Genomic DNA, 27,662 nt, shown 5'->3' with positions numbered 1-27,662 from the left:
GATGCTCCAAAAACGAACAATACTACTGTCCATTGACGATGGCATTCGCTTTAGAACTGTTCAAGAGATTCAATAGGCAGTAGACCGCCTCATTCGCACCATCAACAGGACAGGCTCTGCTAACGGTATACTACGCCTTCCACATCGCTGGAAAAGGGGTTTCTACACAACGCTGGTGAATACTTTGAAGGACAGTAACAGATGCAAACATGTAACTCTTGCCGGCCGGTGTGGCTGAGTGGTTCTAGGCGCTTCAATCTGGAAACGCGCGACCGCTACGGTCGCATGTTCAAATCCTTCCTCGGGCATGGATGTGTGTGATGTCCTTAGGTTAGTTAGGTTTAAGTTGTTATAAGTTCTATGGGAATGATGACCTCAGATGTTAAGTCCCATAGTGCTCAGAGCCATTTGAACCATGTAACTCTTTTGCACCGGTTGTGAATAAATAGTTGCCACTATTTAAGTTCCAACCCTCGTTTTTTTCTCAGTAATAGCTGATTGCATTCTACCGCTTTTTACGTAGAATTCCCACACACTGGACTGTATGTTCTTGTCTAACACCACAATCATTGACTTCTGTCGGTAGTTGCCCTATCTCACACGGTACCAGGTCGCTCCGCCCCGGCTTGACGTGGTCTCCAGGAGTGTGTATCCTATTTAATTCTATGAACGCCGCAAATGTGTTCATAGAACTTTATAGTTTTAACTGCGTGATCTAAGTTTGACAACCTGATGAAGAAAGCACACTCTCTTGAAACAAGTTGTTGAGTCGTGTGTAGGACAAAAACCGGTTCAGTGCTACCAATAATTACTGTTAAAATATAATAAGCGCAACTTAACATTTATAAAACAAATAATGTTAAACATATTTCTTCTGTGAACAAGAGTAAATGATTTCGTTCTGTTCACCGAGAATGACTACCTATACGTGGGATTCACCTCTATAACAACATTATTCACAAATTTAAAAAATTGTTTGGTTCATAACAGTTTCTAATATACAGCACGTACGGAAATACAAATTTATTATTCATCCACAGAATTTTTAACTCATACATCTATTCTGTAGACGTGGAACGTACTGAAGAACTAGTAGCGCGACAGAAATCTTTTAACGTTTTTCGACCATGAATTATTCATTTAATGTAATGCGCCACAAAGCCGACAGTAATCATTAATGACGAGATGATAGGGAAACGTTTCGATTTCCCATTCATTGGTAATTAGGCTTTGAACGGCTTTGGTTTAATTTAGATTCTTTTAATGTTTACGCTCATTAGTACGAACCATAATAAATGATATGATTAATACGACACTGCGTAAAACAGCTTCCTAGCTGTCGCTTGTTTGAACTTCTCCGTGCAGCCCATTCTTTTAATGCGAATTTTGTTCTACACCACTCAGCGCGTTATAGAACTCTTATCTATTGAAAGCATGGATTAAAAAGTTTGATTTAACACGTGTATTGTCGATTGCATTCATTATTGTGCGCATTAAAAATTTCAAAAACAAACTTGATAAAGCATAAGGCCTGACGGACGTATAGTTTTTTGCGGTCTATGCCGTATCAGAGTTTCGCTGTCAGCTAAGTAAAAACCATCATGTTAATGTAGACGGTAACCGGTAACCATCACAATAAAGTAAGATGAAAACAATACTTTAACGCTGGAACGAATCTATCATTAATTTCGTTCAGAAACTATACGTCATCGGTCTGAAATGGTTCAGGAGAGCCGAGGGAACCATACACCAGAATGGCTGTCTTATCGGCCAGACTTGGGTTTTGACCTATGACGGTAGCAGTATATCTCTGAATTCGTTTGTTGTCTGTTATTACGGCTAGATAATAAAGAGTACCAACATATTACCCTGCAAATGTTGACACTCTAGTATGTAATGTGCATTCTTCACAGACCCACCAAAGCCGGCTGGAGTGGCCGAGCGGTCGCAGGTTCGAATCTTGCCTCGGGCATGACCGTCTGTGATGTCCTTAGGTTAGTTAGGTTTAAGTAGTTCTAAGTTCTAGGGGACTGACGACCTCAGAAGTTAAGTTCCGTAGTGATCAGAGCCATTTGAACCATACCCACCAAACGTCCATTGACGAGGTTTTTAGAAAGAAAAAAAAAATATTGTAACTTCTGAAAATTTCTTAGCGTACTTCTTCTTCTAATAATTTTCTGGTATGCGGCCGGATGCCATCGACATTTAGCCGCGATATTTCGGCCCAGAAACATCCGGCCACCTTCAGATGAGTGGACAGTTACTGAAGAGCCCTAGTACAGTCACGGTATTTATGTCAAATTTCGCGCTTCCAAAATGTGCTGGAGTCTTTTGGTGCATGCGTCAAAGGGTGACATGCGTGGGGCAACCGACCTGTGTATGCTGCCCTCGTCGGTGGAAGTGAGAGATGATTTAATCATTGAGTATCCAATGGCCCCGTTGATTCTGCTGTGACGGGGTAATTTTAATTATAGGATTCCAATTTTTATCCAATTGAAAGCCGAATTATGAGCTTATCGCCAAGACGTATCTCCACCGATTCTCTGATTACTGAATCTCAAAGATTGGAAACTGGAGCATTGCGTGTGGTGCTGCATATATAGGGCAGACGACACGATCTGTCCAGGAGCGTTGTACAGAACACAAAAGATAGACCCGTCTTCGGCAAGCATTAAAATCAGCAATAGCGGAACACTGTATTTCCATGGGACACTCGGTGGAGTACAAAAGAACAAAAGTGTTAGCTCTAGTTTCCAGTTTTTGGAATTCAGTAACGAAAGAATCGGTGGAACCACGTGTTGCCGATAATCTTATAAATCGTGACAACGGCTTTCAACTGGACAAAAATTGGTATCTTATAATTAAAATTTTCTCAACGATTACATCATCTCTCACTTCCACTACCGAGGGCAGCACATTTCGCATGCGCTAGATTCGGCATAAATGCCGTGACTGTACTTGGGCTCTTCAGTAGTTGTCTACTCACCTGAAGATGGCCGGATGTTTCTGGGCTGAAATATCGTGCCATAATGTCGACGGGATCCGGCTGTACATACGGAAATTGTTGGAAGATGAGGAATATTAATTTTGAAACGATTCTGCATCCATCCCCTAGTGTGTAGCACTATCCGTTCCTCCCTTCGCTGTTCTATTCGCTGATGGCTAGTATGAAGTATAACTGTCGATAAACCTCCGTATTTCCTCTAATTTTTCAGTTTCTTCTTTACGGTTATTTCGCAGGACGTATGTGAGAGGAATTAATATGTTACCCAACTCTTCAGGAAAAGGTCTCTCAGAAGTTCAATAGCAATCCTTTTCGTGATGCACAACGCCTCTCTTGTAATGTTTGGACTCTTGAGTTTGCTCAACGTCACCGAAGTGTTCTTGCACCGACTAAACATTCCCGTTGCGAAACGAGCCGTTCGTCATTGCAACTTATCTGCCTCTTCTATAAATTGAACCCGCTAGTGATCGCATACTGGTGAACGGTACTCAAGAGTTAGTCGAAAAGTGTTTTGTAAGCCACTTCCATCGAGAATGAATTACATTTCCTTAAGATTCTTCGTCTGAGTCTCTTCTTTTCTTACAACATTTTTATGTGTTCATTCCACTTTAGGTCGTTTCAGATGGTTACTCCTAGGTACTTTACGGTACTTTCCAGTGAATGGTCATCAACAGAAGAAATAGCTTCATGTCAACTTCCTTCGAAAATTTCAAGCAACAGATTCCATACATTGAACTATTAATATCGTTCATCTCCGTACTTATCGATCCCGCAGATGTCTTGAGCGCGTAGATAGACTAATAACGGTTCGCATAAGTTAATCTCAGCAACCGCTCTCCCCACGACGCAAGCACGCAACGAGCGCGGAGAAACCATAACAAAAGGCAAAATAACACTCTCCCATTTACTTTACAATGTTTAGCTACGGATGCAAATTCGTTTTACTATGTAGGCCTATTTTGTTTTGAACGAATGCGTCAGAGCAGTCGTCACCTCAGTAAACGGGGCAATGAGGAGATCTTTCGGGTGCATCAAGGAATGCTGACGTTTGTAACAGTTATTAGAGTCAGATACCATAGATACAAAGATGAACAGACAGTAATCAGGTGCACAAGTAAATCTTCATTTGGCTCACTTTACCGGTTTCGAAGTTTAAATTGTCATTTTACTCATATCATTGGTAAGCGGACGTCAAAATAAGAAACGGACGGGAGAGTCCTACAATTATAAAATGAACCAAGTAAAGGTTTCCTTGTGCAGCTGACGACTGACTTTTTATCTTTGTTGAAACATTCTGCAGCTACTGAATTATAGCTGTGAAAAAATCAATAAAACGAAATTTACATAATTTGAATAGTGTGTCAATACACTAAAATAGAGAGAAAAATAATGACATTCTTCTGACTTCTAGATAACTTCTATTCGTAAAATGCTGCACTAGCGTTTCAGTCAATGTGGTAAGTAACCTCCATTAAGACGCTTCACAACTTTAAATGTAATACTGCTGGCTATATGCCTTAAATGGATCGCAAATAGCATTCGTCATATGTTGATGGCGGGAGTGGAGGTGGGGCAGCGGATGTTTTTATAGTAGAGATTTTAGTGGCCCATGTTGCCGAATAAGGAGCATTCCTCGTCGGTGGCGGTTAGGATGGGTCAGTTTGAGGTATGGATTCCGCGTGAGTTGTAGTGATCGTACAGGATGGGATACTACTGAGAGCGCAGCCCGTCTGAAAGCTGGTGGCCAAGGTGACGGAAGTCTGTAACCGTAATCATGGTACGTGCTGGTGGGTCGCTTGATGATGTCGATCGCATTACGCGTCTCCCTTTTGGAGGTAGGTTTCTCCTTACCTTGTTACACCACAGTACAGAAAAGGAGAAGAAAATAAAATTTTGCTGAAATTCACGTTAGCACAGCCGCAGGCGATACCAAATTGAGACGGTAACATATCTACGCGTCAGAGAGGAACAATCGACGCTGAAAGCAGGTCACGTAAACGAGCATAGGCCAACTTACACTTTCAGAGAAACGTCCACTCTGGTAGTGAGAGAGAGACACATACTTTGGATCTTTGGCTCTACTAGAGACTTGAAAGGGCAATTAATTGTTAAGTAAACACACCAAAGCTAAAACCGTTGAGCCGCGCCGAGTGGCCGCGCGGTTTGAGGCGTCATGTCACGGACTGAGCGGCCCCTGCCGCCGGAGGTTCGCGTCCTCCCTCGAACATAGGTGGTTGTTCTTAGCATAAGTTAGTTTAAGTAGTGTGTAAGTCTAGGGACCGATGACCTCAGCAGTTTGGTCCCATAGGAATTCACACAAATTTGAACATTTTTTAAGACCGTTGACCAATAGTAGAGACATGGACCACTTTAGATCACTACGAACAGAGCCTCACGTCATAACCGACCACCAGTACGAATGAATCTACATCTACGTCTATATCTACATAGATACTCCGCAAGCCACTTTACGGTGCGTAGTGAAGGGTACCACAGACCATGGAGAGCGTGCATATTTCGCAATGGAAAAGCAAAGCTCTTAGACAGCTGTTCTTAATAAAGATGTTCTGACTCCGTATTTACTCTTCGCTAGTTACTTCAAGATGTGGTTCCTGGCGCAAACCTTTTCGCGGTCCTCTCTGCACTGATATTTGTATGTCAGTGATTGTGGTTTGTCTGTGTATTTCAGATTCCTGCCATTCAAGATGATGTTCAGGCGTCTGTTTGCCTGTTTTGAGTTATGGTGGAAAGCACTAACTTGAGGTTCAAAAAATGGCTCAAATGGCTCTGAGCACTATGGGACTTAACTTCTAAGGTCATCAGTCCCCTAGAACTTAGAACTACTTAAACCTACGTCTATATCTACATAGATGCTCTGCAAACCACTTTGCGGTGCGTGGTGAAGGGTAATCTTTACCACTAACTATCATTTTCTTTTCCGTTCTACTCGCAAATAGTTTATCGTATATTATCTTCGTGGTCCTTATTGGCAATGTATGTTGGCGCCTGTAGAATTGTTCGGCAGTCGGTATCAAATGCCGGTTCTCTATTACCTCAGTTCTCCAGCTCTGAATGCAGCTGGTCATTAGAGAAAAGCACTCAATTCGGTGACGCCCACGTATTAACCGTTGCAGCACTTCGTGTGAACAGGCTGCTTTACAACATGTGAGTAACACGACCTCACACTGTTACAGCCTGGCGTTGGACGCCTATCACTGTAGGAGACTGAGGGTCTTTCGTCACATTTCGCGGCGCTTGTCGCACTAAAATCATCGTCTCTGCCGGGCGAGGAAGCCTTCCGGTGCCCTTATTCCTGATCCACGCTGTGCGCACTTCCGGGTGCCAATGGCCTACCTGTTTGGCGAATGCGCGGTTCATCTCTATGGAACATCGTGGATCACAGCAATTTTCTGGAGATGGATCGAGGATACTCTAACCTACCGTGAGGCCAGGTGGCAACCCGCCAGGCTTCAGCTGAATTGATGGAGCATCGGTCTTGAGACCAGAAGCGCCGAGCCGACAACATCAGTCATCAGTCTTCCTCTGCGTCACTGATACGCGGTGTTAGCCGAGGCTGAAGAGGAGACAGTGAACTTTAAGTCTGGACAAATAATCACGTTTTATTAGCGCCGACAGACGCTCCCAGAGTATTTACCAAATTCGTTTTGGTATTCTACCACCTCGGATTACGGCGTGCGTGACGCTCGAGCTACTGCAGGACCCACCGGATGGGTCCCCCTCGTCTCTCCTGTGCTATACCGCACTAACAGTTGCTCTCACAAATCCCTTGGATGCACAGCGTGTCTATCGTACATATGAAGGTCCTCAGGAGATCACTAATTGCCCTTTTGCTACAGTATATAAATTTAATGCCCCCCCCCCCCCCCCCGCCTACGGGATGAATGACTCCCTGCATGTATGGTAAAGAAAGGTGCTTGATTCTTCTACCAAGTCCCTGTCACTCGTCTTCTATCTGAACATGATTCGCTTTATTCGTTTGCTGTAAAGATGGTACGAAGAATCAAAGTTGTCAGCGTACACATTCGTTGAGTCCTCTTGGTTGCGTGTATAACAGACTCAGGACGTTTTTCTTAACGGGGTGAAAGCGATAGATTTCAAGCTAATTCCTGAGGTCTTTCATGGAATTTTATGGGGCCATTTATATTTACAGTACACATAAATGTTATAGTCAGAGAATGTTTCCGTACTATATCATTGTCTATAGGAAGACTGCACCGCTACGGTCGCAGGTTCGAATCCTGCCTCGAGCATGGATGTGTGTGATGTCCTTAGGTTAGTTAGGTTTAAGTAGTTCTAAGTTCTAGGGGACTGATGACCTCAGAAGTTAAGTCCCATTGTGCTCAGAGCCATTTGAACCATTTGAAGACTGCACCACCAGAACACTGTAGAGAAATAAAGAAATGTACAGAATCGCTGACTTTCGCAGGGATTGGCAGCTCACCAAGAATGTTAATAAATGTAACTTACTGCATATAAGCAGGCGAAGAAGAAATTCGCTACCGTTGTTAACGATAAATCATTTGTATAAATGATCACCGTAAAGCAATCAGGAGTAAAGTTTCGGAGCTACTTAAAGTCAGGTAATCAAGTAAAATTAACTGTTGGAAAAGCATATGCGAGACTGAGATTCATTGAAAAAATATTGAGAGGATCGGCGCTTCTGACAGGTGGCAGTTGACCTTCAGTATAAACATACAACGTATTGAAAACACATGCGCAGAAAGACATTCCAGAAAAAGCCATGGAAGCAGCTACTTCCATAAAATACCCAGGAGTATGCGCACGGAGCAATTTGAAGTGGAACGTCCACAGAAAAGTAATCACGAGTAGGACAGATGCCAGACAGGTTAACTGCAAGAATCCTCAGGAAATGTAGTCCATCAGAAAAGCACGTAGCTTACAAAACCATTCTACCATTACGTGAATATTGCTAGTCAGTATGAGATCCCTACCAGATAGGACCAACAGAGGAAACGGCGAAGGTTCAAAGAAGAGCAGAACCTTTCGTTACAGGTTCATTAGTAATCGCAAAACCGTCATGGAAACGCTCAGCCAATTTCAGTGCCAGAGGCTGCAAGAGAGGCTTTCGGATCACATCATGGTCTACTGTTGAAGTTCTGAGAGCGTACGTTCCTTGAAAAATCGAGCAATATATTGCTTTCTCCTACGCATATCTCACACAAAGACAGTGAAGATAAAATTAGAACGATTCTAGCCGACACTGAGGCTTACCAGCAACAATTACTTCCACGAACCGTTCGCGACTGGAACAGCAAAAGGGGAAAGTCACAGTAATACACTAGGTACCCTTCGCTATTCACCCTTAAGGTGGCTTGCGGAGTATTGATGTAGATTTAGAAAGAAATGAAATCCAACCTCGAAGAAAGTGATTTGCACAACAATTGTTTAATTGATTCTTGAGTACTGTTCATCAGTCTGGTTCGCGTATCAAGTTGAATTAATTCAGGCGATAAAGAAGATCCAGCGAAGAGCACCCCATTTCATCTCTGAGTAGATCAGCATGAGATCTTTACAGAGATAACATATTGCTACAAGAGCGGTGCATTCATCTCCCGAGATGAGCGTGATGACAAAGAGTTATTAGAGGTTCTTCTTCCCAATCAGGCATGGAAGAGGAAACGGGAGGAGGTATATTGTAATGGTACCAGAGATACCCACCGCCGCTGGTGCAGAGGTAAAATTTTTCTGTTGATGCTGGTGGTGATGGTACACAGCGTACAGGTATCTATCGCTGCTGATCAGCCCATGTAGAACGCATTCCATAGTGTCCTATCTTATCGCTTTTCACGTTAATAAATGACAAATGTTGAAATATGGTGAATTCCTATGGGACAAAACTGCTGAGCTCATCGTCGGTCCTTAGACGTACACACTACTTTGACTAAATTATGCTAAGAACAACAAACACACACACATACACACACACACACACTCGAACCTCCGGCGAGAGAGGAAGAGATGTTCACCGTATAATGTATGCTTAGAAAAAATGGCTCTGAACACTATGGGACTTAACTTCTGAGGTCATCAGTCCCCTAGAACTTAGAACTACTTAAACCTAACTAACCTAAGGACATCACATACAACCATGCCCGAGGCAGGATTCGAACCTGCGACCGTAGCGGTGGCGCGGTTCCAGACTGTAGCGCCTAGAACCGCTCGGCCACTCCGGCCGGTGTATGCTTAGAAGCTGTGGACTGAGTTATTGGTGGAATTTATTAGTTCCATTTCCCCATCAGTCCAGATGAGGTCGTCAGTATACTATTAATACCGAAATGGAAGATCCGATAATGGCTGGTTCAAATGGCTCTAAGCACTATGGGACTTAATATCTGAGGTCATTAGTCCCCTAGACTTTGAAACTACTGAAACGTAACTAACCTAAATACATCACACGCATCCATGCCCGAGGCAGGATTCGAACCTGCGACCGTAGCAGGTGCGTGATTCCGAACTGAAGCGGCTACTACCGCTCGGCTACAGGGGCCGGCAAGATCCGGTACTGCTAGAAGAATTTGACAGAGTAGTGAAAGACTTAAGCCGAATACTCCAGCAGATCCTGGGGAGAATCTGCCATCACAAAATTATTCCATCTGGTGAACAAGGTATATGTCAGCCGAATTACCCTGAGACGTAATAATTGCAGTTGCACAGAAGGCAGGTACAGAGAAGTAAGAATATTATCAGACTACCAGTCTAACATTAGTTGGAAAATGATGAGGTCCCATACGCCGAGGAGCGTACGGGACGATGCGGGAGACCCGCACCGACGTACTAGGCAAGGTCCTAGCGGAGATGGTTTGCCATTGCCTTTCTTCGACCGTAATGGGAATGAATGATGATGATGATGGAGACGACACAACAACACCCAGTCATCTCGACGCAGGAAAAGATCCCTGATCCCGCCGGGAATCGAACCAGGGGCCCCATAGGCGGGAAGCAAGAACGCTACCGCAAGACACGAGCTGCGGATAGTTGGAAAATACTGACACGAATTATTTGCAAAAAAACGAAAAAAAGCTAGTAGAAGATCAGTTTGTGTTCCGCAGAAATCCAGGAACATGCGAGTATTGTCCCTACAATTTTTCGTGGAAGATATTTTAAGGAATGGGTAACCTACCTATACATTATTTTTAGCTTTGCGGATAGCGTTTTAAAATTTTGACCAGAATGCACTTTTGGTAATTCTGAAGACTGATTGGATTAAATATAGCGAGAAAGAGATAATTTATAAGTCGTAGAGGAAGCAGATTGCTGTTTTAAGATTCGAATGTCAAGAAAATGATGCAGTGGTTGAGAAGGGAGTGAATGTTGTAGCCTATCTTCATTTTTAATCAATTTAAGCGCTGAGCAAGCAGCAAAAGGAAATAAGACAAAATCTGAAAAAGGGACCAAAGTTCAGGAAGAAGAAATACAAACTTTGAATTTTTTGGACGACATTGTAATTCTGTGAGAAACAGCAAAGGACTTGAAAGAGCATTCAGCAGAATGGATAGCGATTAGAAAGGAGGTTATACGATGAACATCAACAGAAATGAAACAAAGATAATGGGAAGTAGTCGAATTAAATCAAGTGTAGCAGAGAAAATTACATTAGGAAATCAAGCAATAGAAGTAGAAGATGAGTTTTCCTCTTTGGGTAGGAAAATAAATAATGATGGTCGAAGCAGAGTTGATTATACAACGCAGACTGGCTGTATCAAGAAAAGCTTTTTTGAAAAAACGGAATTTGATAATATCGACTACAAATTTAGATATTAAGATATCTTTTCTGAAAGTATCTGTTTGGACTATAGTCTCGCACTGAAATGAAACGTCAGCGAAAAACAGTTCAGATCTCGCAATGAAATAAAAAGTCAGCGAAGAACAGTTCAGACAAGGAGCGTTCGCAACATTGTTCTAAAAAATAATGCTGAAGCTTAAGCAGGTAGGTCGAGTAAATAAAAGGAGGTACTGAATCGAACTGGGAAAAAAAGAAATTTATGGCGTAACTGACTAAAAAAAAGAAGTCGGTTGATATGACGTATCTTGAGGCATCAGGAAACTAACAGTTTGTTAAAGGACGGAATTGTTGGGGTAAAACATGTAGAGGGAGATGAGAGGATGAATACATTGAGCAGTTTCAAATGGATGAACGTTGCAGTGGTTATGCAGGGATGGAGAGGCTCGTACGTGGTAGTAGTTATGATATCAAATAGAAACACATTAAATTAGTTTGCGCTTTTCTTATTTTTTTTATTTGCGATCACAACTTTGTAAAAAATATTTTTGGAAAACATTTTCAAAATAGTTGCTCATGAGTCTTCCAGGGTGTATGGCTGTGGTTGAAGAAACGTTTTAGCTCCCGACGTTTCGTCCGGAACTGCCATAGATACGTTTAGAGGTGTTCCTGACGTCACTGACCGGAAAGACTCAGCAACGCCAGGAGCACAGCCGAAAATGTCCAGCGAATCTCTGGACGAAACGTCAGAAACTCGTAAGTTCCTTTGACCACGGCCATGCAACCCGGAAGACCCATCAGCAAATATGACATCCGGTCGTGAAAAGCCTGAATTTTTGAAAAGATTTAAATCGCTTGTCTCCATCTTGTGGTTTGAGTCGCGAAATTCGTGATGGCGCTTCAGAACAGGTTACTTAGAGATTAACGTGTCTTTGGGTTAGAATGATATTAGTTAATTTTGACTATAAGTTAGTAACTAATTTTATGTTTGTTGCGAGGATGAGCAAGAGATATCGAGTAGTTGAAAATAATGCCGCTGTGCAGAGGTAGTGCCCTTCATTTTTATTTGTCGTATTGTAACTAATTCAGAAATTGTTTTTGCCAATACAGTAATTTACATTGTAAACAAGCTCTCTGTACTAAATCAGAACAGTTCTTCGGGCGTGAACAGACGGAGAGGCTCCAGAAGCCGGTCTGGCCAATGGCGGAAGTGTGTCTGGCAACGAACTCAAGCAAATGAGCACAGTTAGGTTGGCTACAGGAAGTAGCACACTCTGGTCAGTCGGCCCTTATCTTCTTTCTTACCCCGATGTGCTAAATAACCACCATAGCAAGATTTTTGCCTCAATGCGACTCGAGTTTTTCTGGTGTCAATATGCGTACCCCTGTCTCCAGTCAACATGTTCCTATCGCTTATGCACCTTGTTTGCACAGTGTAACTGAATACTATAGGCACCAGAACAGCCTGTGATATCGAGCCAAGTACTTGGAGAGACACTCAATGACCTTGTTGTTCGCTAGTTACGGTAGCCAACTCATCCAGAATAAAGACTGCATCCCGACCACCCACGCCTCCATGCCGCTGTTGTGGCAACCTGCCGTCATCATTAGCATCTCTCCCATTTGCCCTCAGTTCTGAATTCCGTGTGTGGCTTCGCTTGACTGACCGACCGTTGTCTACCACTCCAGTATCAACCTTCTGGTACTTAAGCTTTTTTGCCACTTGTTTCAGTGTCTTTTTACCCTACTCGATTAGTGAACTTCTTGGTTAATATGTTTGTGGATCTTTATGAAAATATACATACTTGATTGAGCCTGTGGTCGAATATTACCTAAATATTGTGATATCAGGGGTGGGGTTGTTTCGGGGAGGAGATCAGACAGCGAGGTCATCAGTCTCATCGGATTAGGGAAGTACAGGGAAGGAAGTCGGCCGTGCCCTTTGAAAGGAACCATGCCGGCATTTGCCTGGAGCGTTTTAGGGAAATCACGGAAAACCTAAATCAGGATAACCGGACGCGAGATTGAACTGTCGTTCTCCCGAATGCGAGTTCAGTGTGCTAGCTACTGCGCCACCTCGCTCGGTTTGTGATATCACTTACCGTGTGAAGACAGTGTGGAATCACGTCTGTAGTAGCAAACGAATTCGATGCTTTAGGAACGGTCAAGTCAGGAAGTAAAGTAGCAGGAGCTAGTTTACAAACCTCACTGTAGGTAACGCTGTTTCACCTGTTTACATGTTCTACTGGGCATTAATTCTGCAACTAAGAGCAACACTGAAGTCGCAACGTCTGAAGTGGCCTTCCCTCTAACAGGAGGACGGCAGTAACAGTGCAGCCTAATGGTATGTCCTGTTGTCCTGGAGCTGGACTGGAGGCCGTTATTGACTCCAGCGTGCTGAGCCCGGCGCCGTTATCTTGGCGCCGCCGACCTGCACCTGCTGTGCCCGCGCGGCGCCTTGCAGCCGGCTAATCCGCGGCGCATGCCGTCTAGCAGGGCAGATAACGCCGCCCCGGCCTGACCCGTCCCCCGTTTAGTCTTCTTTTATTTTGGCGCCACGCGACGCGGCCTGCAGCCAGATAAGCGGCTGCAGCACTGCCGCCCCTGTTCCGAGTCCTCTGCCTTACGGACGCACGACTGTCACACTGCAGATCGGACAGCGCGCCGCTCCCAAGAGGTCAGAACCAGCTAATTCACTAAATACATCTCCACACAGAGGACTGCCTCGGTCCTGGCGATCGTACTCTTAGCTACTTTCTTATGCGTACATACACGTTCAGCCTCTAGCGACTGCTCTCATGAGATGTCTTCATCCAAGTTAATTAAATCCTGAGCTATGACAGGTATTTCATGATATCATGCACCTTGGTATCTCGAAAAGAATGACTCACTGTCGATCAGCAGGGATTCTGAAGGCCTCAGTCACACCAGACCAAACTCGTGCTTTTGCCACGTGACGTAATGAAAGGCACAGATCAAGGTAGTTGTCTGATGCAGTAAATCTTTACTTGTGAATTTGTTTTGACTCAGTATCAAATTATATCTGTTGCTGGATAGAGTATTTCCTCGTTGAGACACACTATGTTAATACAGGGTGATTCAAAAAGAATACCACAACTTTAAAAATGTGTATTTAATGAAAGAAACATAATATAACCTTCTGTTATACATCATTACAAAGAGTATTTAAAAAGGTTTTTTTTCACTCAAAAACAAGTTCAGAGATGTTCAATATGGCCCCCTCCAGACACACGAGCAATACCAACCCGATACTCCAACTCGTTCCACACTCTCTGTAGCATATCAGGCGTAACAGTTTGGATAGCTGCTTTTATATCTCGTTTCAAATCATCAATGGTGGCTGGGAGAGGTGGCCGAAACACCATATCCTTAACATACCCCCATAAGAAAAAATCGCAGGGGGTAAGATCAGGGCTTCTTGGAGGCCAGTGATGAAGTGCTCTGTCACGGGCTGCCTGGAGGCCGATCCATCGCCTCGGGTAGTTGACGTTCAGGTTTCATAACTAACCTTTTTCGTAGGACTCTCCATACAGTTGATTGTGGAATTTGCAGCTCTCTGCTAGCTCTGCGAGTCGATTTTCCTGGGCTGCGAACAAATGCTTGCTGGATGCGTGCTACATTTTCATCACTCGTTCTCGGCCGTCCAGAACTTTACCCTTTGCGCAAACACCCATTCTCTGTAAATTGTTTATACCAACGTTTAATACACCACCTATCAGGAGGTTTAACACCATACTTCGTTCGAAATGCACTCTGAACAACTGTTGTCGATTCACTTCTGCCGTACTCAATAACACAAAAAGCTTTCTGTTGAGCGGTCGCCATCTTAGCATCAACTGACGCTGACGCCTAGTCAACAGCGCCTCAAGTGAACAAATGTACAACTAAATGAAACTTTATAGCTCTCTTAATTCGCCGACAGATAGTGCTTAGCTCTGCCTTTTGTCGTTGCAGAGTTTTAAATTCCTAAAGTTGTGTTATTCTTTTTGAATCATCCTGTATATTATCTTAGGAGGAGAGTCGTCAACAGTTGTAGAAGTAACTTTTCATGACTCAGGGAAGTGTGTTGGGTCCTTGTTGTGCATGTTGTATAAAATGACGTGTCACATAATATTAAGAGTAACCTCGAAGTTCTTTCAGATGATGCATTTATCTCTGACGAAGTACTACCTGAAAAAACCTCCATAAATGTTCCCGTATACCTTAAAAAATTACAAATTTGTGGAAATATTGACAACTTGCATTAAATGTTCACTAATGTAAAAATGTTCTCTTTACAAAGCAAATTTCGTAGTATCCTATGAGTAAAATGTCAGGAGTCGGAATAGGAATTAGTCATCCCATACAGAAGAATCTGTATGATGTAAAGTGTAATGACCATTATTGGCTCAGTTTGAGGTAAAGTAGGTGACAGATTCGTAAGACACTGCGACTTATCCTGTAATATTAATCAACTGTGAGAACCCAAAGCATATGAGACCAACAGGGAGTGTAGGGCGAGTACAATGATGGGAGGCACGAATAGTGATAGTTTTGTTTGACCATTAACAGAGCATTGCGGATATGCTGAAAAACATGGTCTGGCAGACTCTCGGAGATAGCAAACTATGTCATGAAAGTCTGCTTACAATATTTCAAGAACCAGTATTAAGAAAGGAATCTAGGAATATATCGCACTATTAAGTAAGGAGGCCAACGACTTGCCTCAGTGGTAACACCGACTCCAGTTAGACACTGGACTCGCATTCGGGACGACGACGGTTCAGTCCCGCGTCCGGCCATCCTGATTTAGGTTTTCCGTGATTTCCCTAAATCGCTCCAGGCAAATGCCGGGAGGGTTATTTTGAAAGGGCACGGCCGACTTCCTTTCCTTCCTTAATTCGATGAGACCGATGACGTCGCTGTCTGGTCTCCTTCCACAAAACAACCCAACACCGACCCCCGTAAGATCAACGAAGTTAAGCGCTGTCCTGCTTGGCTACCATTTGGATGGGAGACCGTCGGTTCCGTCGAGCGCCGTTGCCAAACGGGTTGCACTCAGCCCTTGTAAGGTCAACTGGGAACTACTTCATTTACAGGTCACGACAAATGACAACGTGCGGGAGAGCGGTGTGAACACCACATGCTTCTGCATATCCGCATCCAGCGAGACTTATAGGCTGAGGGTGGCACGTCGGTCGGTTGGTAGCGATGGGCTTCCGAAGCCTGTTCTGACGGAGTTTAGAGAGTTATTAAATAAGGAATATTATTCTGCCTATATGTCGCCATCGTTGGGACTGCAAAGACAAAAATTAGACTAATTACACGGCAACGCGTGCCTCATAGGCGGCTGGAACTGGAAGAAGAGAGTTTTCACAGTACACATGTACATATAAATTTACACTACTGGCCATTAAAATTGCTACACCAAGAAGTAATGCAGATGATAAACGGCTATTCATTGGATAAATATATCATACTAGAACTGATATGCGATTACATTTTCATTCAATTTGGGTGCACAGATCCTGAGAAATCAGTACCCAGAACAACCACCTCTGGCAGTAATAACAGCCTTTATACACTTGGGCATTGAGTCAAACAGAGCTTGGATCGCGTGTACAGGTACAGCTGCCCATGGAGCTTCAACACGATGCCACAGTTCATCAAGAGTAGGGACTGGCGTATTGTGGCGAGCCACCATTGACCAGACGTTTTCAATTGGTGAGAGATCTGGAGAATGTGCTGGCCAGGCCAGCAGTCGAACATTTACTGTAACCAGGAAGGCCCGTATAGGACCAGAAACATGCGGTCGCGCATTATCCTGCTGAAATGTAGGTTTTCGCAGGGATCGAGTGAAGGATAGAACCACGGATCGTAACACATCTGAAATGTAACGTCCACTGTTCAAATTGGCGTCAATGCGAGCAAGAGGTGACCGAGACGTGTAACCAATGGCACCCCATACCATCACGCCGGGTGATACGCCGGTATGGCGATGACGAATACACGCTTCCAATGTGCGCTCACCGCGATGTCGCCAACCACGGATGCGACCATCATAATGCTGTAAACAGAACCTGGATTCATCCGAAAAAATGACGTTTTCCCATCCGTGCACCACGTTCGTCGTTGAGTACACCATCGCAGGCGCTCATGTCTGTGATGCAGCGTCAAGGGTAACCGCAGCCATGGTCTCCTAGCTGATAGTCGATGCTGCTGCAAACGTCGTCGAAGTGTTCGTGCAGATGGTTGTTGTCTTGCTAACGCCCCCATCTGTTGACTCAGAGATCGAGACGTGGCTGCAAGATCCGCTACAGCCATGCTGATAAGATGCCTGTCATCTAGACTGCTAGTGATACAAGGCCGTTGGGATCCAACACGGCGCTCCGTACTACCCTCCGGAACCCACCGATTCCATATTCTGCTAACAGTCATTGGATCTCGACCAACGCGAGCAGCAATTTCGTGATTTGATAAACCGCAATCGCAATAGGCTACAATCGGACCTTTATCAAAGTTGGAAACGTGATGGTACTCATTTCCCCTCCTTACACGAGGCAACACAACAACGTTTCATCAGGCAAATCCGGTCAACTGCTGTCTGTGTATGATAAATCGGTTGGAAACTAGCCTCATGTCAGCACTTTGTAGGTATCGCCACCGGCGCCAACCTCGTGTGAATGCTCTGAAATGCTAATCATTTGCATATCACAGTATCTTCTTCCTGTCGGTTAAATTTCGCGTCTGTAGCACGTCATCTTCGTGGTGTAGCAATTTTAATGCCCAGTAGTGTAGATATACTTGATATCCTTGTAACTCTGATTTTTTGGGCGCACAAGCAGTTGTTAGAGAGTTGGACCTTGAGAAAGTCAAGTCTGGGACGTCATGTTGGAGAGACACATATTGTAGTCAGCTTATAAAATGTGAACTGTAACAGTGAGGAAGATGTTTTCAAGTATGTTTTGTATTGTATTCCTTCAGACCTTTCCACAGATTTCTCTGTGATGGTGAGGCATTAGAGAAACTCCTCCTGACCATCTAAGTTTTAATGCCTACATTCATTGGAATATGTTTGGCTGCCGCTTTAGTTTGCATAGTTCCTAATTCTTCATTGCTTTCCAGCCATTCGCATCTCGCACTAACGCAGAGACTTCCACAAGACGTTTCGTTCAGATGCTAGTAGCTCCTCACCGTCTACCTTTGTTAACTCAAATCTTCAGTTTAATACAGGATGCTCGGGTATTACAGTTATAGAATTCAAGAACTTGTGCAGCGGGTGAGCACATAACCTTCAGAACAGGAACCCATATCCGGAAGCGTACCGTTTCCTTGCTACAGCTGTTTCTAAAGAGGCTTGCTTGGTAGGTATGCAACGGGGTATAAATGATAAGGGTGGTTGCGTCGGATCGAGTGATGTCGTTCGGCGTCTATTTTACTTCTCTGACCTGATTCCAGCCCCATACATGTGTCTGTGAGTGTCAGAGCAACAAGACTGAGTACACATTTGCAGAATACTCCGACCTGATCCTTCTGAATTGCTCACGGTAATTGAACAGCTGCTCGTCGTCTTCACCACTGCTTTACCTGGACACAGTTTGTCGCAATTGCGCGGACTGACTCGGCTCGCCTCTCGGGCGACCCACTTTCCGTCCTAGAGGCACCTATCCGCTGTCCTTGTTCATGTCCTTCATGCTCCCTACTTTGAGATTTCCGCAGGGGGCCAAGCATCCGCACTAAAGGTGATGAATTCATTGCCCGTCGAGGTGAATCGATTATAAGAATGCGTGGTATCTGATCTTTCGGACATTTCACCACAATTGCGACAAACACTGAGTCTAAGTGATGCTGTGATTAGTGCAGCTGCCTAGTAAGCAGGATATCCCCAGTTCGAGTCCCGGTCCACCACATATTTTCACTCGTCGCTACTGATTCCGCATAAAGTCCTGATGCAGGTAACATCAACAGTCTGTTCACTTTCCTTTCCTTTCGGCCTCCATCGCCCCTTCAATTTTCATAATAGATGCAGTTAGGTTGCCAGGAGGTGCTGTGGTCCTCTGGTGACTACTCACTGACCACCTGAAAAGCGAGAGCGCTTATGATACTTCCAGTGTGGGATATTCTCAGCACTGAGACCTGGTAAGAACATGTGCATTCGAGACACCATGGGCTGATGTATTTGGGTTAATGTAATTTGCGTTTGTATCTATTTCAGCATTTTGGATATTAGGGGAAAATTATGCTAGTTATTTCAGGGGTAATATTGTATGTCTTTATTGTTATTATGTTTTTAGGAGGAAGTACTTTTTACGTGAGATGGTTTGCTACCACGTGGAATATAGTACAGTAACGAAGTGCCTAGTTTAAGTCATCCCATGACGCATTTTATGAGCCAGTATGTTACTGTTAATGGGAAGTTATAAAATTTGCTATACAGGGTGTCACAGCTATCTTGTCCACCCAAAATATCTCTGGAACAATGACAGCTATTGGAAAACGACTTTCACCGGTTTCAATGTAGGGCTGGGGCACATGAATATTTGGAAACATTCTAAAACGAAAGCATATGTGTTTTTTAACACAAACTTATGTTTTTTAAATGGACCTCCTATATTTTTTCTTCAGCAATCCACAGCATGACAAAGCACATACACAATGGCGTTGATTGCATCGCAATATTCCCATTACATCCCGAGATATTAAGACGCGAAGTTGCTTGAAACACCCGACATGCGCTGCTAGCCCACGTCCCGAGACTCAGGCGTGAACCCCATGCTGCCCGTAATCGCGATGTGATTGACATGTGTAATCACACCACCATACTTGTCAAGAGGTCCGAAACGAATAATACGGTCTGCTGCCATCAACTCTCATAAGCACATAATGGTTTCCCTCTTGCACGTTTTACGTATCTACGTACACAATATGAACCAGTAGCGATCGGTGTACACCCGTCCGGTTGTCTTATTTATCCTGCACACCTGAAATAAGGTTTATCTAATGCGTTATATGACCCATTGTGCCTGTCGCACAGGGCCTGGCTCTACCTAGTCAAGTGTCCAACGTAGTTCCCACTACTGCCACAGTTACCACTTCGCCTTGTTTATGATTTGCGACTCATGCAAACTCCTGTACTCCACCACCCTCCGAGTATCCCATTTGTTGTTGCTTTGGCGTGCAGTACACCGCTTGCCAGTGTAGTCGTACATCAGAGTAATCTAGTGACGGCACGGAGGTAGTACACATTGTGAATAAACGTTGTGTTGTGGAACTTATACTGTACAGTATAATGTACACACATGAAGATATGGTAGAAATGCTGATGATCTATAGAGAATGTACGTTGACGGGAAATACGTTATGAGACTGCTTGTTTGTTGTTAGTACTGTTAGCGAACATTATGATTATTAATTTAATATGTCTGTTTTCTACCCTACTCTACATACCTGTACTGTACCCTGTTGTAGGTGGACGAAATGCTGTTCAGGCAGAACGACTGTACAGAAGACGATTCCCTGACAAGCCATCGCCTTCGCGCCGGATGTTTGGTCGTCTCACATATCGTCTACGTGAAACGGGAAGCATAAATACAAGACCTCGACATCGTTCTATAACACGCACAGATGAACGTGCTGACGTTACTGTGCTCGCTACCATAGCTGTGAATCCTCAAACCAGCACACGTCAAATTGAACGTGAAGTTGGTGTGTTGAAATCAAGTGCACAGCGTACTCTTAAACGTCATAAATTTCATCCTTACCATGTTCATTTACACCAGGATCTTCATGAAAATGACTTCCGCAATAGGGTAACATTTTGTCGGTGGCCTCAGCAAAAACTTCTGACTCATCCAGATTCTTTTGCAGATGTTCTCTTTACCGACGAACCATCATTCTCCAACAAAGGAATTGTCAAAATGAGGAATATGCATTATTGGTCCACAGACAATCCAAAATGGCTCCGTCAGGTAGAGCATCAACGTCCGTGGAAGGTTAATGTTTGGTGTGGGATTATTGGAGATACCATTATCGGACCTTTCTTTATAAATGGCATCCAAAATGGCAGACAATACTCCAGATTTATACGACACAATCTTCCTGTTCTCTTGGACACCGTACCTCTGAACCGGAGAATGGTCATGTGGTATCAGCATGACGGATGCCCTGCACATAACGCCTTACGAGCACGACGACTTCTGAACCGTAAGTTCCCTGGTAGGTGGATTGGACTAGGTGGCCCAGTCTGGTGGCCTGCCCGATCTCCGGACCTTACACCGCTGGATTATTTTCTTTGGGGAGCAGGGAAGGTTGCTGTTTACCAACATGAACCAACAACACCAGAGGACATGAAGCAACGCATTATTGATGCTTGTACAGCCATCGAAGAGGAAGCAGTAGCACGAAGTAGGACATCCTTCATCCCCAGAGTGACCCTATGTATGCAAGCCAATGGGCATCATTGCATGAGATGTGAACGCTATGTTTAGAATGTAGTGCTGGTATCACAGTGGAAGTTTCTACAAAGGGCCATTTTACCCAGTGATGTTAAAAAACATTTGTTTCCAACAGTTTGTCATTTAACGCATTAGATAAACATAACATTGATAATTATGTGATAATAAAACTGATTGGTTAAACATGTTTACATTCATCTTCTATGTCCTACCTGAACTTCCCAAATAAAAACATTTTTACCTAAACAACGGTAAAACTTTTAGTCCACTTGCTCGTTTCACTAAAACCATTAACATGAATTTTACTATTACGAGTGAATGATTAACTGTCACTTGCGCTAGATCTACAGTAAAGTAAAGTTTTAACGTTGAACGGCATTACCCTTTTAGTAACGGATTAACGATCAGCGAAGTTAACTTTGTGACTAACGTTGCGGTACTGTGATTTGTTACAGAACCGCATCACCCCTAGCCTATGGGATAAATACCTGCTGGAATGTGCGACGTTAATGCAGGATGGCAGCAGACAGTATTATTCGTTTCGGACCTCTTGATAAGTATGGAAGTGTGATTACGCATGTCAATCACATCGCGATTACGGGCAGGATGGGGTTCACAACTGAGCCTCAGGACGTGCGCTAGCAGCGCATGTCGGGTGTTTCAAGCGTCAACTTCGCGTCTTAATATGGGAATATTGCGATGCAATCAAAGCCATTGTGTATGTGCTTTGTCATGCTATGGATTGCTGAAGAAAAAATATAGGAGGTCCATTTAAAAAAACATAAGTTTGTGTTAAAAAACACATATGCTTTCGTTTTAGAATGTTTCCAAATATGTGTATTCATGGGCCCCAGCCCTACATTGATACCGGTGAAAGTCGTTTTCCATGTGAGCTGTATTGGGACATTACACGAAATCGGAAGCGACGAGCGAAACTGTGTACCGGACCAGGATTCAAACCTGGGAGCTCCTACTTACTGGCCAGATGCGTTAAGCACTGCGCCACCCAGACACAGTGTTTTTCGCAATTACGCAGACGTGTCCCAAAGAACAGACGCTACGCATTCATATAACTAATTTACCTCGATGGGCAATGAATCCACCACCTTCATTGCGGATGCACAATTACGTCCGACCTCCTGCTGGAATCTCAAACTAGCTAACATGGAGAAAATGGATGCAGATACCTGGCGGTCGGTGGGAATGTGGATCGCCCGTGAGGTGTTCAAATGGTTCAAATGGCTCTGAGCGCTATGGGACTTATCAGCTATGGTCATCAGTCCCCTAGAACTTAGATCTACTTACACCTAACTAACCTAAGGACAGCACACAACACCCAGTCATCACGAGGCAGAGAAAATCCCTGTCCCCGCCGGGAATCGAACCCGGGAACCCGGGCGCGGGAAGCGAGAACGCTGCCGCACGACCAGGAGCTGCGGACCCGTGAGGTGTACCGAGATAGTCCGCTCAGTTGCGACAACACTGTGTCCCGCATGACGCAGTGGTTATTGGGCCTGCCTAGTAAGGTACACATTTTCCGCTCTTCGCTGCTGTTTCCGCGTAATGTCCAAATGCGTCTGGCGTCAGTAATCCCCTTCCTTTCCTTTCTACGTCTTCCCCCCCCCCCCCCCCCAACCACCACTACCATCAATTTACATATAATGTATCACAGCTGCGGATTCACATACAAAATTTTCGTTGTAAATAATTATCTATATCTCTGAAAATATTTCAAGGTAAGAGTTGCAGCTTATTATTATTCTGAACGGCAACACCAGATTTGATACTGAATTGTGTCCGGGAAACCACTTTATTAAATATGGGTTGGTGGATTATTTAAATGATCCACAAAGGGTACATGCGCATGACAGGGTCTGCAACCTCCGGACGTAGATGCGACAGGTGATGATTTCCTGTGTCGATGCTCTGCAGGCCAGGTCAATGGCCTTGCCGCAGTGGATACACCGGTTCCCGTGAGATCACCGAAGTTAAGCGCTGTTGGGCGTGGCCAGCACTTGAATGGGTGACCATCCAGCCACCATGCGCTGTTGTCATTTTTCGGGGTGCACTCAGCCTTGTGATGCCAATTGGGGAGCTACTCGACCGAATAGTAGCGGCTTCGGTCAAGAATACCATCATAACGACCGGGAGAGCGGTTTGCTGACCCCACGTCCCCCCTATCCGCATCCTCCTCCGAGGATGACACGGCGGTCGGATGGTCCCGGTAGGCCACTCGTGGCTTGACGACGAGGTGCTTAAAAGATGCTCTGCAGGCCACGACATCACGGCTATGGACATCTAATCGTCAATGCATATCACTACGTCACAATATCACTCGGTTCTTTACACTGTAGCAATAGCGTCCGTCACCACGAAATACTGGACACAGATTAAAACTGTAACCGTAACACTCACGATGTGACGATGGTCAATAACGGCCGAAGCCGGCCAAGATTATCTGTTATCATTGCGCAGCTATGACTGAAATAAGTAATCAGTTGCTACATCTCGCGCGCACAACATATCTCGTTTATACAACAGTGAACGGTCCAGAGACTTTTGTCACTTTCCTAGGTGCACACGCACAGTTTTTCCGCGTGCTGCGTCCGCCGCTCCCGTGACGACGTGCTGGCGAGCCGCAGCCGTGAGGCGTCATAAGGCGGCGAAGCGGCCGCTGCTCGGGCGGCGAGTGCATCCTTCACGCTGTCTCCCAAATGTCCTCCAGCGAGGGCGATAGCATTGAGCAGCCGCCGCTATTTACCTGAATGCTCTCCGCTCCTCTCCACCAAGCGCCGCCCGCTGCTGGGGCAGATCGTGCCTACTGCGCATGCTTCAGACACACCGCGCCATCCTCGCGACGACCGAGGCGCTTCAGTTCGTCACGGTGGCGACGAACATCTTTTCCTTTCGAACGACTTAGTAAGAAGCCAGACGAACCATTCGAATACCACACTATGCTCAGAAGCTCTCTATTACGGGCAGCCAAATGAAAACGAGACAGGTGGGAAAAGATAAGTAAACTGTTTATCGCCTTTTTAATACATATATCCAACTATGACACTGCCTGTCAATGCCTTCTTGAAAAAGTGCTTGTCGTTGCCTATGAAACCATGGTTGCACCCAGGAGTGTACCACTCCGTCCGAAGAAAATCGACGCCTACGAATGTCCATGGCTTCAAAAATATGGAAATCGCATGGGTAGAGATCGGCACTGTATGAAGGGTGTGTAAGGGTTTCCCAGCGGAACGTCTACAGCGTAGTCGAAACAACCTTAGCAACATGTATGTGCGGGGGTGGTGGGGAAGAGGGGGGAGGGCGTTATCCTGCAACAGAATGATGCAGTCTGTCAACCCGCATCTCATTGACCTTTTTTCGAATACGATATCACAATTAACGTACAGCGATACGCACAGACTTTGCAAAGATATGGAGCCCAAACGAACAGTAATACTGACATAAGGCATAATTCATTTGCAAGATAGAGTCCGTCTATGTGTTCGCCAAGGCTGTTTCTCTGGGAAGCCCTTATACATCCTACGGTCGCAGGTTCGAATCCTGCCTCGGGCATGGATGTGTGATGTACTTAGGTTAGTTAGGTTTAAGTAGTTCTAAGTTTTAGGGGACTGATGACCTTAGAAGTTGAGTCCCATAGTGCTCAGAGCCATTTTTGAACCTTACACATCCTCTATACAGAACAAATCTCTCCCCATGTGATTTCCATATTTTTGGAGATCTGAAGGAAGATTTGTTTTGGATGAAGACGTGCGCGCCTGGTTACAATCATAGTGTTCTAGGCAAGCACAAACATTTTTGGATAAAGCATCGACCGTCTTGTCTCACAGTGCGAAAGATATATTAACAGTTATGATTATTTTTTAAATAAGAAACAGTTATTCATTTTTGAGAGCACTTCTCGTGGAGAACCGCGGTTTTTCCTAATTAAAATGAAAAACAGTTTCGACCGCCAGAAACCTTTATTTTTGTGGTTGCCGGTTTCGATCAGTTACTGACAATCTTCAGACCTCATACCATGTTGGTAGGAGATGTTTGTGAACTGAGAAGGCGTTACGAACTCCACGAACTTCATTTTAAAATAAACAATTACTTACTTTTTACCACGTCTCTCGTTTGCCTTGGACTGTTCCTTGTAGATCTCTTCTCGCCTGGAGAAGCGCTATTTTCCCTATAGTAAAACAAATTAGTCTTTCGTAAATTGTTTGATTCTTTCACAGTTACAACCGTCACATTATACATAGAAACCAGACAAGTATTTGTGGCCTATGTCTGCTTTCATAGGGACTTGACAATACAATGTCGGAGATGGAAACTCTTAAACCATGAAGCACCAGTCCAGCTGTTCATCACATAATGGATATTAAATGATTACATTTTCATTTCATTCGGAACTGATGTGGTTCATAAACATCATCATGAGCAGTGACACCCATAAGCCCGTGTAAATTCTAGTATTCATTGGGGCAAGGAAACATCCCCCGAATGTAATCTCGATGAATTTGTTGTCGTATCTGAAACAGAGCCTGTGTCAGTTCATGAGAGCTGCTGACAGAGGGCTAGAATTAAAGTAACGTCTTCCAAACGCATCCCAGATGTTTTCTGTGGGAGCCCCATCAAGGTTCTGTACATTCCTCAAGGCATTTTTGATGTGAACTACAGTCTGGGAATTTGCATTGTGGTTGTGGATCATTGAGGAGCGTACATCAAAAAAATTGTTCAAATGGCTCTGAGCAGTATGGGACTTAACATCTGAGGTCATCAGTCCCCTAGAACTTAGAACTACTTAAATCTAACTAACCTAAGGACGACACACACATCCATCGTGGTTCCAGACTGAAGCACCTAAAACCACTCGGCCACACCAGCCGGCCAGCGTTCACCATACGAACATCTGTTGCCTTAACTTCCGGAAGGCATTCGATACAATTGCGCAGTCCCACCTAATTATCAAAATAACAGCTTACTGAGTACCAGACAAACTGTGTGATTAGACTGAAGTGTTTCTGGTAAAGAGAACATACCATGTCAGTCCGAACGGAGAGAAGTCTTTAGACGTAAAAGTAAATTTGGATGTGTCTCAGGGCAGTGTTAAGCGGCCTTTAATTTTCACAGTGTATATAAATGAGCTTAAGATAACGTCGGAAGTTCCATCAAGCTATTCACGGTTTATGCAGTTGTTTGCATAAAAGTCGCAACACTAGAAAACTCTGGCGAATTGCAGTATAACCTGCAGAGAATCGGTGCTTGGTGCAGGGCGTGACAACTGACCCTCAAAATAACAAATGTGACGTACTGCGAATACACAGACACAAACAGTCTTTACTGTATGATTACCCAATCGCGAAAAATCACTGGGAGCAGTTACCTCCGTAAAATATCTCTGCGTACGGAGCGACTTTAAGTTAAACGACCGCATAAAATTAATCGCGAGTAAGACAGATGCCAGACTGAGATTTATTGGAAGAATACCCAGGAAATGTAGTCAATCAACAAAGGAAATAATTTACAAAACACTCGACCAATACATGGATACTGGTCGTCGGTATGGGATCCGTTGCCAGACAGGACACAGGACGTAGGAAATTTCCAAAGAACACCAGAGCGCTTCGTTACAGGTTCCTTTAGTAAGCGTGAAAGCGTCACGGAAATGATCAACCAATTCCAGTGGTCTATTGTTAATGTTCATTGAAGAGTCAATCAATGTATTGCTTCATCCTTTCTGTATCTCGTGAAAGGCTTACAAGCAGTCGGTCTTCCCGCGAACGATACGTGACTGAAACAGGAAAAGTGGAGAGTAACAGTGCTACACAAGGTACATTCCGCTTGCGGAGATAGATTAAAGGTACATGTCTGTGGCATGATGTCAATAGTAAACAACATACGGCAACTCTATATCTCAACCCACCTTTTAGTAATCTGCTCGTGACAATTCGTGGTAACACTCTGCTTCTAAACACTGCCCGTATTTCAAATGTTGTTAGCCGACTCTTCATCAGGTTCAGTCGAAGAACGTCCGAACTAGTCCCGGTTCAATTCATTCAGGCGGAATCTTCCTTTCAACCAAGAGTTCTAGTCTTGAAAACTTTGTAGGAGAGCTTCTGTGAAGTTTGGCAGGTTGAAGATCACGTACTGGCGGAAGTAAAGCTGCGACGGCTGGTCTTGAGTCGTCCTTGGATCGCTCAGTCGTTAGAGCACTTACCTGCGAAAGGCAAGGGTCCCGACACACAGTTTTAATCTACCAGGAAGTGTCAACTATCTTCCCGCTCTCATTTCCAGATTGTGTCCTGAACTCATCACCGCTGTTTCTGCAGTCATTGGACTGAACCCAACTCTCTGTTCAATCTGTACGGATAATGGTCCCATGTTCCTCTCACCAACCACTTGACCTTTCTCAAAGTCTGAAAGATGACGACAAGCTGCATATTCT

General features: G+C 44.4%; 1 protein-coding gene and 1 pseudogene across 1 annotated transcript in view; one reads left to right on the top strand and one right to left on the bottom strand.

Moving 5' to 3' along the window:
- LOC124548682 (neurotrimin) overlaps positions 1 to 27,662 on the bottom strand; it is a gene marked incomplete at its 3' end in the record, with an annotated part of 1,196,053 nt that overhangs the window by 1,120,162 nt on the left and 48,229 nt on the right. The gene's annotated exons all lie outside the window — the stretch shown is intronic.
- Positions 23,158 to 23,274, top strand: LOC124555429 (annotated as a pseudogene).

Source organism: Schistocerca americana, chromosome 1 (assembly GCF_021461395.2).
Source record: "Schistocerca americana isolate TAMUIC-IGC-003095 chromosome 1, iqSchAmer2.1, whole genome shotgun sequence".
NCBI classification, from domain to species: domain Eukaryota; kingdom Metazoa; phylum Arthropoda; class Insecta; order Orthoptera; family Acrididae; genus Schistocerca; species Schistocerca americana.
The sequence above is the reverse complement of the archived record's forward strand: the minus strand, read 5'-3'. Positions and strand labels throughout refer to the sequence as shown.